Genomic DNA, 15,472 nt, shown 5'->3' with positions numbered 1-15,472 from the left:
GCCGATTGGCAGCGAGCGAGTGACGTGCGCGCCCCGCGGACGCCGAGGGGGCGCGCGCGGCCGCGAGGTGCGGAGCCGCGGGAATGGATGAGTAGGGCGGCCCTCCCTGGAAACTCGATTTTGCAGAGGCCCTGCGTTTTCGCTGGGCCCTTCCCATCTGTAGACGCTGGAGGCCAGCAGAAAGGATACTGTGTCCGATGAGATAAAGCATGTGAGAGTGCTGTGTAGCCGGAAAGTGCCTTTTAAAAGTGAGTTTCTCCTGGCGTTGCTTTTTACTTCGGCCCCCCTCTCCCCGACCCCTTCCTGGAACCGGTTGGGTGCCTTGGCCCTAGCATTGCATACTCATCTAAGAGCACCCTCTACCTTGCGGTGCCCAGCCCCCCTTCCCCCCCCCCCACAAGCCAGGATTAAAAAGAAAAAAAAAGTTAAAATACCTATGCTACGAACTGCTTAAATTAAGCTTTGCCACTTGGCAGTTTTGTGCAACCCTGAGAGGTTTTTTGCCGCTTAGATAGGACCCGTGATAGCCCTCCTTTCGATACTTTCAGTTCCTTCTGCAGATCATCAGTTCTTTTTTCGGTTATAACTGAAACTAGGAAAGTGTAGAAGAATATAAACCTTTCAGGCAACTTTTATGATGCAGGATTTCATTACAAGCTAAAGTATCCGTGAAGATCTTTAAATTTTACTCATTTTTATATCTTTTAAAAAACTGAAGAGTGAAAGGAGACCGCTTCACTTCCTTGCAACACCTTCCTTAACATGACTTTGTTTCCTATTTTTACCGAAGTGAAATATACATAGTAATGCACTTGGTGATTGCGTGTTGCGTTTGTGGTGTCATAACTTAATAAGATGCCTCCTTACAGTTCTGAGCTCCACCTGACTATTAATATATAATACCAACGAACTTATCATGATCCAGTATTTCATTTTGTGTGACAATGTTAACAGCTAGTTGTAATAAATACGTTTTCTTCTTTATTTTTTCTTTGTTATTTTCATTTTAAAGTGAGGAAAGGAAGACATTTTAAAGTAAAAAAAATCATTCTCTGGACTCTTTAATATCTGTGATGGTTTATCACTAAAAAAAAAATTAAAATAACTGTAAGAGAGTTAGTTGAATTCAAATTGAGATAAACCCAATTTTCTATCATTTTACTCTGTTCAAAATACAATTACATTGGAAAGTCTATGAAAATGCTTAGATACAGGTTCATGAAGTAGAGCAATATAGAAGGTTATATACAAAGTGATGATACGAGGGTTGTTTACATTACGATTTCCTCTCCCTTTCTTTTTGGGAACTTACTTTTGGTTTAGTGAAAGAAGCTTGTTTATTCTGAATATAATATTCTCAAACATCCTTGTCCTCTGGACTGTTCTGTTAGAGGTTATCGTTAATCTCTGCTGATCAGATGTAGAAATATTCTTGGGGAGATGATTGAGGTAGGAGTGTGTTAGGAGTGAGGGAAATTAAGGGCCGAAAAGCTTGAAGACAGCCACTAAATATTTGTTTCTCAATTAAAGGCTTTGTGGTCTTGACAAGGGCAAAACAAGCTGTGTTGAGTGAGATTCTTTAGGCTTCTATAGGTTTTCTTTGAAGGAATTAAAATATAAGTACTTCAGTTAAGAGATACAGCATAGTACAATGCTGAGGCATCGAAAGTACAATTTGGTGTGACCACTGCACAGATCAATATATGCAGAATAATCTATCCAACACCTGAGAGAGCTTCTTTGGGCCCCTTCCAGTCATGTCCCCCTACCACAACCACCACCACCTCTGCTATTCTCTGTCTTGCTTTGAATGTTCTTAAACTTCTTGTAAAAGGAATTATAGAGTATGTAGTTCTTTTGTGACACTTTATGTAGAAAGCTGGTTTGCTCTTTCCAAGTAGAAGAAATATAGTAAATGGAAGTCTGTGATCCATCCATCTTCCTTCTTTCCTTCCTCCTTCCCCTCCTCCCTCTTTCTTTCTTTCTTTCTTTTTCTTTCTTTCCTTTAGAGATTTAGAGAAGATGCATAACGTGAACTATATTAATGTATAAACGGAGATAGTTCCTAACCCCACCAATAAAATTCTGATTGTGTATTATAAGGAATACTTTTTTAGAGTCTTTTTACTTTAAAATTTAAATCTTATGGAGCTCCTGGGTGGCTCAGTAGGCTAAGCATCTGACTCTTAATTTCAGCTGAGGTCATGATCACAATTCATGGGATTGAGCCCCACATTGCAGAGCCTCTTTGGGGTGCTCTGTCCCCCACTGGCATGTGTGCACACTCTCACTCTCTCAAAATAAATACACATTAAAAAAATAAATTTAGGGGCACCTGGGTGGCTCAGTCATTTAAGCATCCAATTTCGGCTCAGGTCATGATTTCACCGTTCATGGGTACGAGCCTGCCTTGGGCTCTGTGCTGACAGTTTAGAGCCTGGAACCTGCTTCAGATTCTGTCTGTCTGTCTGTCTCTCTCTTTCCCTCCCCCACTCCTTTGTGTGCGCACACGCGTTCTCTCTCTCTCTCTCTCAAACATTTTTTAAAAAAATACATTTAAATCTTAAAAAATAAAATTTAAATCTTGTTTCATTTATATTTTAAGTTTATTTTGAGAAAGCGAGTGTGTGTACACGGGGGGGGAGGGGCAGAGAGAGAGGGAAAGAGAGAATCCCAAGCAGGCTCCACACTGCCAGCACAGAACCCAATGCAGGACTCCAACTCACGAACCATGAGATCATGACCTGAGTCAAAGCCAAGAGTCAGACACTTAACCAGCAGTCACCATGCGACCCTGTAATATGATATTTATTAATGGTTGTTATGACTGATATAATTATTTTGTGTGCTTAATGAATGGTTACTATCAGCAGCAGCAGCAATGAATGAGTCTTTACTCTTGCTTTGAGATCTTAAGTTCAGAAATGCTACCTTCTGACCACAACCTTGTATATTTGTTTATAATCTTCCACTCCCTTACTCCTATGAAACTTATTCTTTGACTTTATCAAGATATTTAGTGTTGAAACTATGTCTGTTTTTCTAGTTTGGTAGTCCATTCCTGGGTTTATTTACTTTTTCCATTTCTCCCAATCTTCACTATTTTACACTACTTATTTATTAAACCTTCTAATTGTTCCCACCAGATTTATTTTGAGCTTCGATGACCTTGAATTCTAGTTAACAGGTAAGCTCTCCTCACCAGCATTTCTGAGGATGGCTGTATTTCGCCCTATAACTAGCATCAGCCCTTCTCTCCTTATCTTCTGCACTCTGTGTTCTGGAGGTTCATCAGGTATTTTCTCAGATTTTCATTTTTCTTGCTCTCTACTGGCCACAGAAACTGATACTCTTCAGACCTTTAGATTTCACCAACTATTAAGGTTTTTTAATGAGAAAATGTAGGTTCCCCAATGTTTTGTCAAGAAAAGTTTTTTTTTTAATGTTTTATTTATTTTTGAGAGAGAGATAGAGACAGCGTGAGCAGGGGAGGGTCAGAGAGAGAGAGGGAGACACAGAATCTGGAACAGGCTTCAGGCTCTGAGCCAGCTGTCAGCACAGAGCCCGACGCGGGGCTTGAACCCACAAACCGTGAGATCATGACCCGACCCGAAGTCGGACGCCCAACCGACTGAGCCACCCAGGGCCCCCAAGAAAAGCTTTTTCAAAGCAATATAACAGGGCACCCTGCGTTGGCCCTGTCGGTTGAGAGTCAGACTCTTGGTTTCAGCTCAGGTCATAATCCCAGGGTAGTGGAATTGAGCCCTATGTTGGGCTCTGTGCTAAACACGGAACCTACTTGGGATTTTCTCTCTCTCTTATCCTCTCTCCCTACTCGCATTCTCTCTCCCTCTCTAAAACAAAAATAATAATAAATTTAGGCGGTGCGTGGGTGGCTTACTTGGTTAAGCATCCAACTCATGGTTTTGCTCAGGTTATGATCTCACGTTTTGTGAGATCAAGCCCCTCGTCAAATCTCCTGCTTGGGATTCTCTCTTTAACTCTTTCTCCTCTCTCTCTCAAAATAAATAAACTTAAAAAAAAAAAAAAGCAGTATAACAAACAACAAAAAACTACTGCCACCCATTTGGAAGGTAGTATATCGTAACAGTGAAGACCACTGACTCTGGAACTGGACTCTTTGGACTAGAATTCTGGCTCTGCCAAGGTATATTTAGCCTTTAAAAATGTAGACAATATTGGGTGTCTGGATCGTCCAACTTTTTCGCAGGTCATGAGGTCGCAGTTCGTTGTTTCAAGCCCCATTTCAGACTCTGTGCTAACAGCCCAGAGCCTGGAGCTTGCGTCAGATTCTGCGTCTCCCTTTCTTTCTGCCCCTCACCTGCTCACACTCTGTGTCTCTCTCTCTTTCTTAAAAAATAAATAAACATTAAAAGAAAGTTTAAAGCTACTTTAGATAGATAGGTTATAAAGGTTGTACTGTATGTACAAATTTAGTGAATTAATACATATAAAGCAACTAAACCCACCTGGCACATAAACACGCACAGTTGTATCATTTATTGTAATGTTTATCATTGTCATAATTATTTACATTACTATTAGCACATCTTTTTATTATAACTGTACTTTGTTTTTCACAGTGGCAGGGCTGCATGATCAATCTGATATTGTAGTTTGTCAGTGCTAATCATATGTGTCTCTTGGGGATCTTATTAAGATTGCTGTAAGTATAAAATGTTTAAGGGGACCCCATGCAGTTTTCTGGACTTCTTCAGAGATGAAGAGTAACAGGTTTCATGTGAATCACACAAAGGTTAATGTGTTCCACTTCTCAGTAGCAACTCTGGAAACAAAAGGATAATAGAGCAGTGCTTGAAAATTCTGAAGAAAAATCAATTGTAATTTACTATATAAGCCAGCCTGTTAATTAATTATGGGGCTAGAATAAAGTTATTTTCAAACCTAAAAGATCTCAGAATATATACATTTCATACATCCTTTCTTTAGAAGCTAATGGAGGGATGCCTGGGTGGCTCGCTCAGTCAGTTAAGCGTCCAACTTCGGCTCAGGTCATGATCTCATGGTTTGTGGGTTCGAGCCCGGCATCTGGCTCTGTAATGACAGCCAGCTCAGAGCCTGGAGCCTGTTTCAGATTCTGTATCTCCCTCTCTCTCTAACCCTCCCGTGCTCATGCTCTCTCTCTCTCTCTCTCTCTCTCTCTCTCTCTCTCAGAAATAAATAAAACATTAAAAAATTTTAGAAAAAAGAAGCTAATGGAGAAAGTGTACTACCTAAGTTAGGATTAAACCAAGAAAAAGTAGGGCATGTGGTTAAGGAAATAATGAAACCCAAAATAAGAGAGAGGTAAAGGAGTTACAGACTGATGGATTGAAACAGTAAGATGAAATTAATGGAACACTGGCATAGCTTGTTTTATTGTGCTTTGCAGATAAATGCACTTTTTACAAACCGAAGGTTTGTGGCAACTCTGTGTAGAGCAAGTGTCTGTCAGCACCATTTTTTCCAACAACTTTTGCTCTCTTTGTGTCTTTGTGTCACATTTCGGTGATTCTCACAATATTTCACACTTTTTCATTATTATTTGTTATGGTGATCTGTGATCAGTGATTACGACTCACTAAAATCTGAAATGATGGTTAGCATTTTTAGTAATAAAGGATTTTTAAGTTTTGTACATTGGTTTCTTTTAGACATAATGCTATTGTACACTTAATAGGTTACAGTATAGTATAAAACAACTTACTTGCATTAGAAAGCCAAAAAATTTATTTGACCAGCTTTATTGAGATACTTGCTTTATTGTGGTTGTCTGGAAGTGAACCCACGATATATCTTAGGTATGCCTGTATGTGTGAAAATTATTTGCAGGCTTGCCCTCCTGGGCTATAGTTTGGGGTTAAATGAATGATTATTACATGAGAAACTATGGAGATAATTAAAAAGAACTTTTATTAAACCTATCAATTTATTTATTCAAACATTTTTAAAGGCATAAACAAAACTTACTAAAAAGAGTATTTTGATTTTGGTTTTTGGTGTTCTCACATTATACTACTTCCCCTTTCTTTATGAGGAACCATATTTTAACTGTCTTGCCTTACCCACAGTTTTAAGAGGAAATACAGCAAAATTGGAGGAAGAAAACTTGTATTGGTAAATTAATAATATGGTAAAACTATTTTAAAATTATCTTCCATAATACTTCCTGGTACTAAAAACAAGCAGTATATAGAATTGCCTAGTAGGAAATTCCTAGAGACATACAGTGGGATAGAGTGAGCTTTGAAACAGCCTCTCTACCCTATAATTCTATGAGCGTATACAGTTCCTCCTCAGTTTACAATGAGGTTACGCCTTGATAAACCCGTCATAAGTTGAAAATATTTTAAGTCAAAAACATTTAATAAAGCTAATATAAAGAACATCATAACTTAGTCTAGCCTGCCTTAAACATGCTTAGAACACTTACATTAGCCTATAGTTGGGCAAGATCATCTAACACAAAACTTAAATGTATAATATCTCACCTAATGTATTGAATTCTGTATTGAAAGTGAAAACCAGAAGAGTTGTATCGGTACAGAATGGTTGTAAATGTATCGGTTGTTTATGCTGGTGATTTCATGCTAGCTGGGAGCTCTGGCTGTTGCCACTGCCCAGCATCAGTAGAAAAAATAACACCGTGTATCACTAGCCCAAAAGAAAATTTTAATTCAAAGTCTGAAGTACAGTTTCTACTGAATGCATATTGCTTTCTCACCACTATGGAGTTGAAAAATCATGAGTCAAACCATCATAAGGGACAAGCTGTATTGAGATGCCACCTTTGCCGTCATTGACTAGAAAAATATTATGGTTAAGAAGTAAATACATACATAGATATATGCATACATACATAACAAAAAGCTTAATTCTATAGATCGTCAAAGTTTCCTTTTTTGGAAGCCACCTTTTTGCCTTAGAAATTCCATACTTACTGTAATCTTCATATGTAATCATTAAAAGAACAGATTCTTATTTAACTCAGAAGTTTATGGAACTGTCCTACTCCAAGTCTGATGAATTAGGCAGTAGAGAAAACAGGAATCTAATGCTTTGTGTTATTCATAGAATAAATCTGAGATAGCTGCATTTGTATGGAATAATGCTATTCAGATTAAAAGCATCCAGTATGACTTGTTAATAACTGTTTTGTTAAAGACATAAAAGGTAGATTATAAAAATCTGAAAAAGCAAGCTGCTATAAATTTTTTGAACCATGTATATATACATATTTGATTATACATAGAAAATTTCTGGAAGGATACATAGAAAAATGATTACCTCTATGGAAAGGATAATGAGGGAAGGGGAGTTAATGAGGTATTTTACTTTCTATTTTCCTTCTGTTTTTTTCAGTTTCTTACCATGTACAAATATTATTTTATAATTTAAAATGTTGAAATTATAAAGCTAAAAAAAAATCTCTGGATGAAAGTGTTTTTCAAACATGAAAACACAGGAAACCACAAGGGGGAAAATCTAGAGATTTTAACTACATAAAAATATTAAAATTCTGTACCTCAAAAGCAACTTAAAATCTGATGTTCTTTAACTCCTGTTTCTATACCTAATATTCTCACATGGCTTTTTTTATAATTTCTTGTTCCTTCTTCATACATTACTAACCTCCCACTCAACATCCTCCTGACTCCTATTTTAGATTTAGTTTCATTTTAAAATTGTGACCCTTTTCACAATCCCAATCAGCCTTATTTTTATAGCAAATATTACCTTCTAAAATGGCATATTCCTTAGAAAATAAGTTTGTTTGCTTTTGTCTGTCCCTCATGCTGTTTCCCACCACTAGAAAATAAAATGTACAAGAATAAAGATTTTTGTGTATCTTGTTCATGATGAATCCTCAGTGCCTGACACTGATGGGTACTCGGTAAAATTTTTGTTGAATGACTGATTGAACATTTTATAAATTAGACATCTACATTTATTACAGTTCTGCTTCAGCAGGTGTATGTTGTGTAACGTGTTATATAGTGATCATACTCCTCAGGTGTTTAGATATTTGATTCACAAGCTTCTGTTCTCTACTACCCTTTCTGATAATGGATACTGAGGAAGAGCAAAAGGGCAGGCTCTAGTTTTTATCCCTTCTTATAAATTTAAGTTTTAAAGAGCAGAGAGCTCCAAGCACCACAGAAGATCTATAGTGTTCTATCTCTGTTGCTACTGTTTCCCCTGAAAACTCCTCTGGTGAGGATGTACCTTGAAACTCATAATATAGCAGAAGGCCCTTGTAGTTCACCAAAACCCTAGAGGTTTGGGTAAGGAGTTGGGAGTGAATGTCTCAATTTTCTAGAGTATCTGTTTAGCCCACACTCTTTCATCAGCAACTCACTTCAACAGACCCTTTGTGTTATTCTATACTGGGAAGCTGTTGCTAATGATACTTGTAGCAATCCGTTGTCTGGCACTGACTGTTCCAAAGCAGCGAAGGGAAGTGCCAGGAACAATACTTAAAAACTTACTCCTGACCCTTACCAGGGTTTTCTCAGTTTTCTATCTTATTCCTCAAGCCTTGCTCCCTTATTTCTGTAGTTGCCTAGGGTTGATTTGGAGGAAGGAAGCTCATAGCCCTTAATAGTGCCCCATTTTCTCAGGAATCATATACAAGAAATCTACTTTAAATATAAAGATATAGGTTAAAGGTAAAAGAATGGAGAAAGACCCACCAATCTCATACTAATCAAAAGAAAGCTATAGTTGCTATGTCAGGCAAAACAGACTTTAGAACAAAGAAAATTATCAAGGATAGAGAGGAGCATTACATAATGATAAAGGTGTTCATTCTCCAAAAAGATACAAACTTAATGTGCGTATCTAACAACAGAGCATTAAAATAGCTAAGACAAAAGTAGAACTACAAAGAGAAAGACACAAATCCACTATTATAGTTGGAGATTTCAATACCCCCCCCCTTACAGTAATTGATAGATCTAGCAGGCAGAAAATCAGTGAGGATACAGTTGAACTCTGTATTACCATCAGTCAATTGGATCTAATTGACATCTATAGAATACTTCATTCAAAAACAGCAGAATACACATTTTTCTCAAAAAAGACATTTGTCATTATTAAAAAATAGCCTGCAGAGCAAAGTTATAATTAAGGTTAATAGATATGCAATAAATTTTGAAAAATATTCATAAGGAGGTTTTACATCTGTAATATACAAAACTCTCTTAGAAATTCACATTAAGGGAACATGCAGTTCAACAGAAAAATGGATAGCAAAGAAGATGAACTCAGCAAAGAGTAACTACAAATATGAAAAAATGCTCAGAATAAGGAGATATCAGGAACATGCATATTAAAATAATAACGAGATGCCAGTTAGGCCTAATAGACTGTCAAACCATTGTTTTAATTCAACTAACATTAAGTGCTGATTATGTAACCAGCATGATAGGTTTTGAAGCTCCTCTGGTAAATCCAGTGAGCAAGTTATGGGATCATTGCTCTAATTCTTCTGTAGTGGCCATTTCCTAGAGAAAGGAAAATACTAGACCTCCTGAGGCTTATTAGATACTGTCTCTTAACTTCTATTAATACCTAGAGACCCAAAACCTAATTCTGGACAGCCGGTTAAAATAGGAAGCCTAAGACACATAAGTGACAGATGTAAGTGACAGATGTAGTCTTGGTCTGAATCTGGGTAACAGTGAGTCCAGAGAGACCCATATTGGGGTTATTTCTCCAGTCTTAATGTGTAGTAAGAATAGATATATTTTAATAACTGAAGCAGACTTCATTTTGGTTTCCAATGGAGTGAATGCTATTAGGGTAGGAAGGGCTATGTAGAAGTTCATAACTGCTTGCTACCACTCTCTCACCAAAGATAGTATACAAAAAGTATCACATTCCTGGGAAACTTTTAGAAATTGGTGCCACCATGCTGGCATAGTGATTCATACCACATTCCCACTTGACTTCCCTTTGTGCTCACCAGATGGGTCATAGGGAATGACAGTATAAAAACCAGATAGGTAGTAAAGAATGACTGGATTACTTCAAGGTTTTATCAGGCAGAGATGCCAATTGTAGTTGCTGTTCTAGGTGTGGTATCTTCATTGGAGGAAATGAATACAGACTTTGATATGATATATAGGAATTGGTCTGGCATGCCCCCCTATGCTCCATTCCACTTATTAAGGGAAATCAGAAGTAGATTGCATTACACTGGGCTGTGCCACCTTTCTATTCTGGGGTGAAGGGACCTGGGTTACCTTGCTAGGCCATAGAACATCACAGTGGTCTATTATAGAAATGAATATTAAATGAGCCCAAAAAGCAGAAAGTAGTAAACACTCTACATGCTTTGTTAAGACCCATGCTCACCAGAAGGTGCAAGAAAAACCCTGCCAGACTTCCAGGACCTGCCACATGGGGTCTGATGGCCAGAGACATGTTAGGTTATCCATTCGAGTGAGTGACAGTCTGTTGTGTTTTTACCACCACAGTCAAGAAAAAGGCAAAATGTGTGGCAGGGCTTTTGGGTTTCTGGAGACAAAATAGTTCTTTTGGGTGACCTAACCTGTTTTATGGGTAACTGTAGTTTTGAGTGGGGCCCAAAGCAAACTGTTTTGCCAGTTAGGCCTTATGGTTCGGCAGATCCAATGGTATTGGAAGTTCATGTGGTAAAAATGTTATTTGAAGCCTGAGTGGTAAGCGCCAGTAGGAGGATTACAAGATTCCTGGGTTTTTGAGTAAAGATCTGTCTTCAACCAATGTGGGATTTTTTGGTTTGGTTTCTTTGAAAAGCAGCTCCTGGTTTGCTGCTGGTACCTGGTAGAGATGGAACTCCTGACCATGGGACATCAAGTGACTGTGTGAATGATGCAACTACTACTCGTCATGAACTGGCGTTATCTGATTCACCAATCACACAGCTGGATGGCAACAGCCGTCAGCTCCCCACGAGACTGGGAACATGGCCACAACTAAACCGAATAAGCAGGTGACTCAGACTACTATTATTAGTACCTGTCCCTATTCCTTCAGCACTTGTCTCTCAGTCCATATACACTGGCTTCATAAGGGGTTCCCTCTCCCCAGTTAATGAAAGAGAAAAAAGTTTAGGTCTTGTTAATTCACAAAAGGGTCTGCAGTGACCTGGCAATGGCTGGGTGTGAGCGATCAGTATACAACCCCATCGCTCATTAGTGGCTCTGAAACACAATAGTAAAGGGAAATCCTTTCCTTGAGAAGAATTTTAGGAGACATGCCTGAGGTAAGGGTATACACTGGTTCATTGTTAGTGGTTTATGAGTTGACAGGGTGGACAAAAACTTAGAACAAATTGCAAAACTGGTTGAGTTTATGGAACCAACGGGGAAACACTAACCTGAAAATTTAGGACTTATAGATATGGACTTACAGAATGAAATATTCTGCTTAATACTTAATACAGCAATCAATATATGGTGCCATCTTTCTCAGAAGGTGTGCATAGCGGAGATGAGCATGGTCCCTCTGTTTTCTCTATGTCTATTTTTTTTTTAAATACTGGAAGCATGTTTTCTGAATTTGGTGAATAGCATGAACTTACAGATCCACAAAGCTCAGTAAAACACAAGTAGGAAAATGACAATGAAAATCACACCAATGCATGTTATTGTCAAACTGATGAAACTAAAACAGACATCTTAAAAGCACCGAAAAAAGTACATATTACACACAAGAGAGCTATTATATGAATTTTTAAAAGTTGAATGGAAGCATAACACACATATAGAAAAGTGCAGAAATATAATTATTTAGCACAACTTATCACAAAGTAAAGATAAGTATGTAATCAACACCTACATCAATAGCTACAACACTAATATGCCCCCTTCTTAGTCATTATTCTTTCTTCCCAAAGGTAATCACTATCCCAAATTCTAACACCAAAGATTAGGTTTGCCAATGGTTAACTTTTATATAAATTGAATACATAATGTATTCTTTTGTGTCTGGCTTCTTTTGTTTAACATTGCCAGGTTCATCTCTTTGCCCCTCCCCTGCTCTCACTCTCTCTCTCAAAAAGAAATAAACAAACACTTTTAAAAATCTTTAAAAAAATTGTGAGGCTCATCCATGTTGTTACCTGGATCAGTTGTTCATTTTCATTGCTTTACAATAAATGAATATACCACATCTAATGAATATACTGCCACTTATTTATCCATTCTCCTGTTGATAGGAGATGTTTCCATTGGAGCTATTATAAGGACTGCTGCTATGAACATTCTTTTGTATGTCGTTTGGTGTGCACATGTATGCATTTTTGTTGTGTTCTCTGTTATACCTAATAACCCACTTGAAGAATTTTTTAGTACCTGAAACTTTGGACTTAGTGGTTTTGGAGGTCGTGGTACTGAAGAGAGGAATGCTTCCTAATACTTCAACAAATTAGAAGTGGACAGTGTTCACTGTCAGGTTCAGGCTTTTTCTGTTGCTAACGAGAGAAGGGGATCACTCTACTGACAGAATGAGGGACCCCTTTTAATGGGGAAATTGTGTTACTGCTATACGATGGAAAAAGTATGACTACATATAGAATGTAACAGTATTCTCTGAGAAGCTTGTTCGTATTCTCTTAGCCAGTAGCCCAATAAAAAACTAGGGTAACCCAAAAGGGACCTCCACTAGGTCTCAAAAGAATGACTGTTGGGAGTACCCCACCTGGTAAAGAATCCCATGCAGATGAGATGCAGGCAAAAAGCAAGAAGAACCAAGAATGGATGGTGAATGGGGCATGTGGGTGGCTCAATTGGTAAAGCATCTGATTTCAGCTCAGGTCATGATCTCATGGCTTGTGGCTGTGCAGACAGCGTGGAGCCTCCTTTGGATTCTCTGTCTCTGTGCTTAGCTGTTCAGGTACTTTCTCTCTCTCTCTCTCTCTCTCTCTCTCTCTCTCTCTCAAAAATAAACATTTTTTAAAAGTTAAAAAAAAAGAATGGATGGTGAAAGAAAACAGCTGTTTATGAATCTAGGCCTTATGACCAGCTTAAAAAAGCAGGTTTTAAGAGACTATGATTATGTTTTGTAATTTGTTTCTTTTCTCCCCTACCATATATGAAGAATTCTAGGGTGGCTAATGTTTATGGTTTCAGAGCTGAATTTCTCCACCCCATGATGATTTTGTACCTGATGGGAGGAGATTGCTTACTGAAAAGGAGTGAGGTGAGTATATCTATTCCTCCTGGCTACCTCCACTAGAGGTTACCTTGAGCTGGATTTATACTTTGACCACAGGTCATTGTTCCTCTCACAGTGAACTCTTCACAATTCACTCTCTCTCCAGATTCTGATTAATTTCTTCTTCTTCTCTCTCGGAGCCTATTCTTGTAATTCTCTAATACCCTACACGCACATTTGTAATTAGTCCCTTTACAAATAAACCTTCTTTCAGTGATCCTGAGTGTGTCATTTGTTTCTATTAGGACTCTTGGACACAAGAACTTTTTTTTTTTTTTTTTAAGTAGGCTCCATGCCCAACATGGAGCATGAACTCACGACCCTGAGATCAAGAGTCATATGTTCTACCGACTGAGCCAGCCAAGCATCCCTGGATACATGAACTTTTTATCGCTTGAATTGCTTCTTGCCTAAAATCTACTTGGATTTAGCATACCTGCACCATCTTTATTAGTTTTTGCATAATATACCTTTTTACTTTAAGGTTTTCTGCATTCTCATGTTTAAGATTTGTCTTTTGAAAACAGGTTAAAGGAGTACCTTTATAAATCCAAGTCTTTGGCTTTTAATTGGGATAATCAATTTACATTTAGTGTAATTACCATATATGGACTTTAAGGCTGCCATCCTGCTGTGTTTTGTCTCACCTGTTCTTCATTCTTTTTTCTCTACTTTCTTTGGGATTGTTCAAGTGTTTTTTTTATTTCATCTTTTTCTTTTGATTTTTTTGGTTTTATGTTCTTTTAATATTCTTAATTACTCTAGAAATTAGTGTGTGCATCCTTGACTTTTAAAAGCCTAGGATATATTAGTACTTTATCCACTTCCTGGACAATGTGATTTCCTTAGACTGCTTTAAGTCTATTTTCCTTTGCCTCTTACTGTGTTATTTGTTTTAAATCTGTATGTTTTTAACATCATGGTACGTTGGCATTGTTTTGTAAGGTTACTATTTATTGGGATTTACCTATGTATTTTTCCTTTTCATTGCTATTCATCTCATCCAGAATGTGCGAGTGGCCATCTGAGATCACTTCTCTCTACCTAAAGTCCACTCTTTCTCACAAGGCAGAAATGCTGGTGTCAAATTCTCAGTTTCTGTTTGTTTGAGAGTATCTTTATTTTGCCTCAATATTTGAACGTAACATTGTTTGAATGTAAATTCTAAGTTGACAGTATTTTCCTTTGGTACTCTAAAGATAGCATCATTTTGGTCACAAAGCAGCTGTCTTACTGTCATTCATTTGATAAAGTAATTTGTCTTTTTCCTCTAGATGCTTAAATTTTTCCTCTTTGGTTTTCAGCAGTTTTACAATGATGTGCTTAGGTGTGATTTTCCTTGCCTTTTTCTTGCTTAAGGTTTATAGTGCTGCTTGAATCTGAGGTGTGATGCCTTTTTCTTATTTTAGACATCTCTTCAAGTATCACTTTTTTATGGTCTCTCATTCCTTTCCTTCTGGGTCTTAACTATAACTATATTAGACTTTTAAAAATTCTATGCCATAAGTCTTTTCCACTTAAAAAATTTTTTTACACATTTTTATCCTTCTGTCTCTATAAATCTATCTGCATATTTTCTTCTGAACTTTGCCCAATTCCCTAATTTCGTCCTCAACTCCGTATAATTAACTACTAAGTCCATCCACTGATTTTTAGTTATATCCTTCAACAGTAGAATTTTCATTTGTTTGTGTTTCCATTCTCTACACAACATTCTTACTCTTTCTTATATTTTAAGTTCTTAAGCATTTTAAACATAGTTTTTAAAAATCTTTTTGTTTCATAATCCCTGTGGGTTTTGTTTATATGATGTGTTACTTACCTGGTTTTCTCGTATCTTCTCATATACCCAGTTATTTTTTATGTGTGTTGGATATTATATATAAAATATTTCAGAGGTTTTTGTTTTGTTTTGTTTTTGAGAGAGAGAGCATGAATGGAGGAGAGGGACAAAGGGAGAGAATCTTAAGTAGGTTCCATGTTCAGTGTGGAGTCAGACATGGGGCTAAATCCCATGATCCTGGGGTCATGACCTGAGCTGAAATCAAGAGTCAGAAGCTTGACCAATTGAGTCACTCAGGCACCCTTGCAGAGGTATTTTGAGGCTCTAAATAGTATTACTTCCCTCTTGAGGGGATTTCTTTAGCTTCTTGTTTGGCAGCTCAACTGGGGCCATTAGCAGACTCAGGTCACCACAGTCCAGTTAGGGCCAGAGATGATTCATTCCCTGCCAATTCTGATCTGTTCT

At 37.6% G+C, this 15,472-nt stretch overlaps 1 long non-coding RNA gene across 1 annotated transcript; it reads left to right on the top strand.

Annotated features, from left to right (window-relative positions):
• The first annotated feature begins 2 nt into the window (after positions 1 to 2).
• Positions 3 to 13,442, top strand: LOC144224670 (uncharacterized). The gene is made up of 3 exons (XR_013333105.1): positions 3 to 248; positions 10,807 to 10,999; positions 13,108 to 13,442. It is a non-coding gene; the product is annotated as an uncharacterized LOC144224670 (long non-coding RNA).
• Positions 13,443 to 15,472: the final 2,030 nt, after the last annotated feature.

The sequence above is a fragment of the Crocuta crocuta genome, unplaced genomic scaffold (genome assembly GCF_008692635.1).
Source record: "Crocuta crocuta isolate KB4526 unplaced genomic scaffold, BGI_CrCroc_1.0 scaffold92, whole genome shotgun sequence".
Lineage (NCBI taxonomy): Eukaryota > Metazoa > Chordata > Mammalia > Carnivora > Hyaenidae > Crocuta > Crocuta crocuta.
The sequence above is the reverse complement of the archived record's forward strand: the minus strand, read 5'-3'. Positions and strand labels throughout refer to the sequence as shown.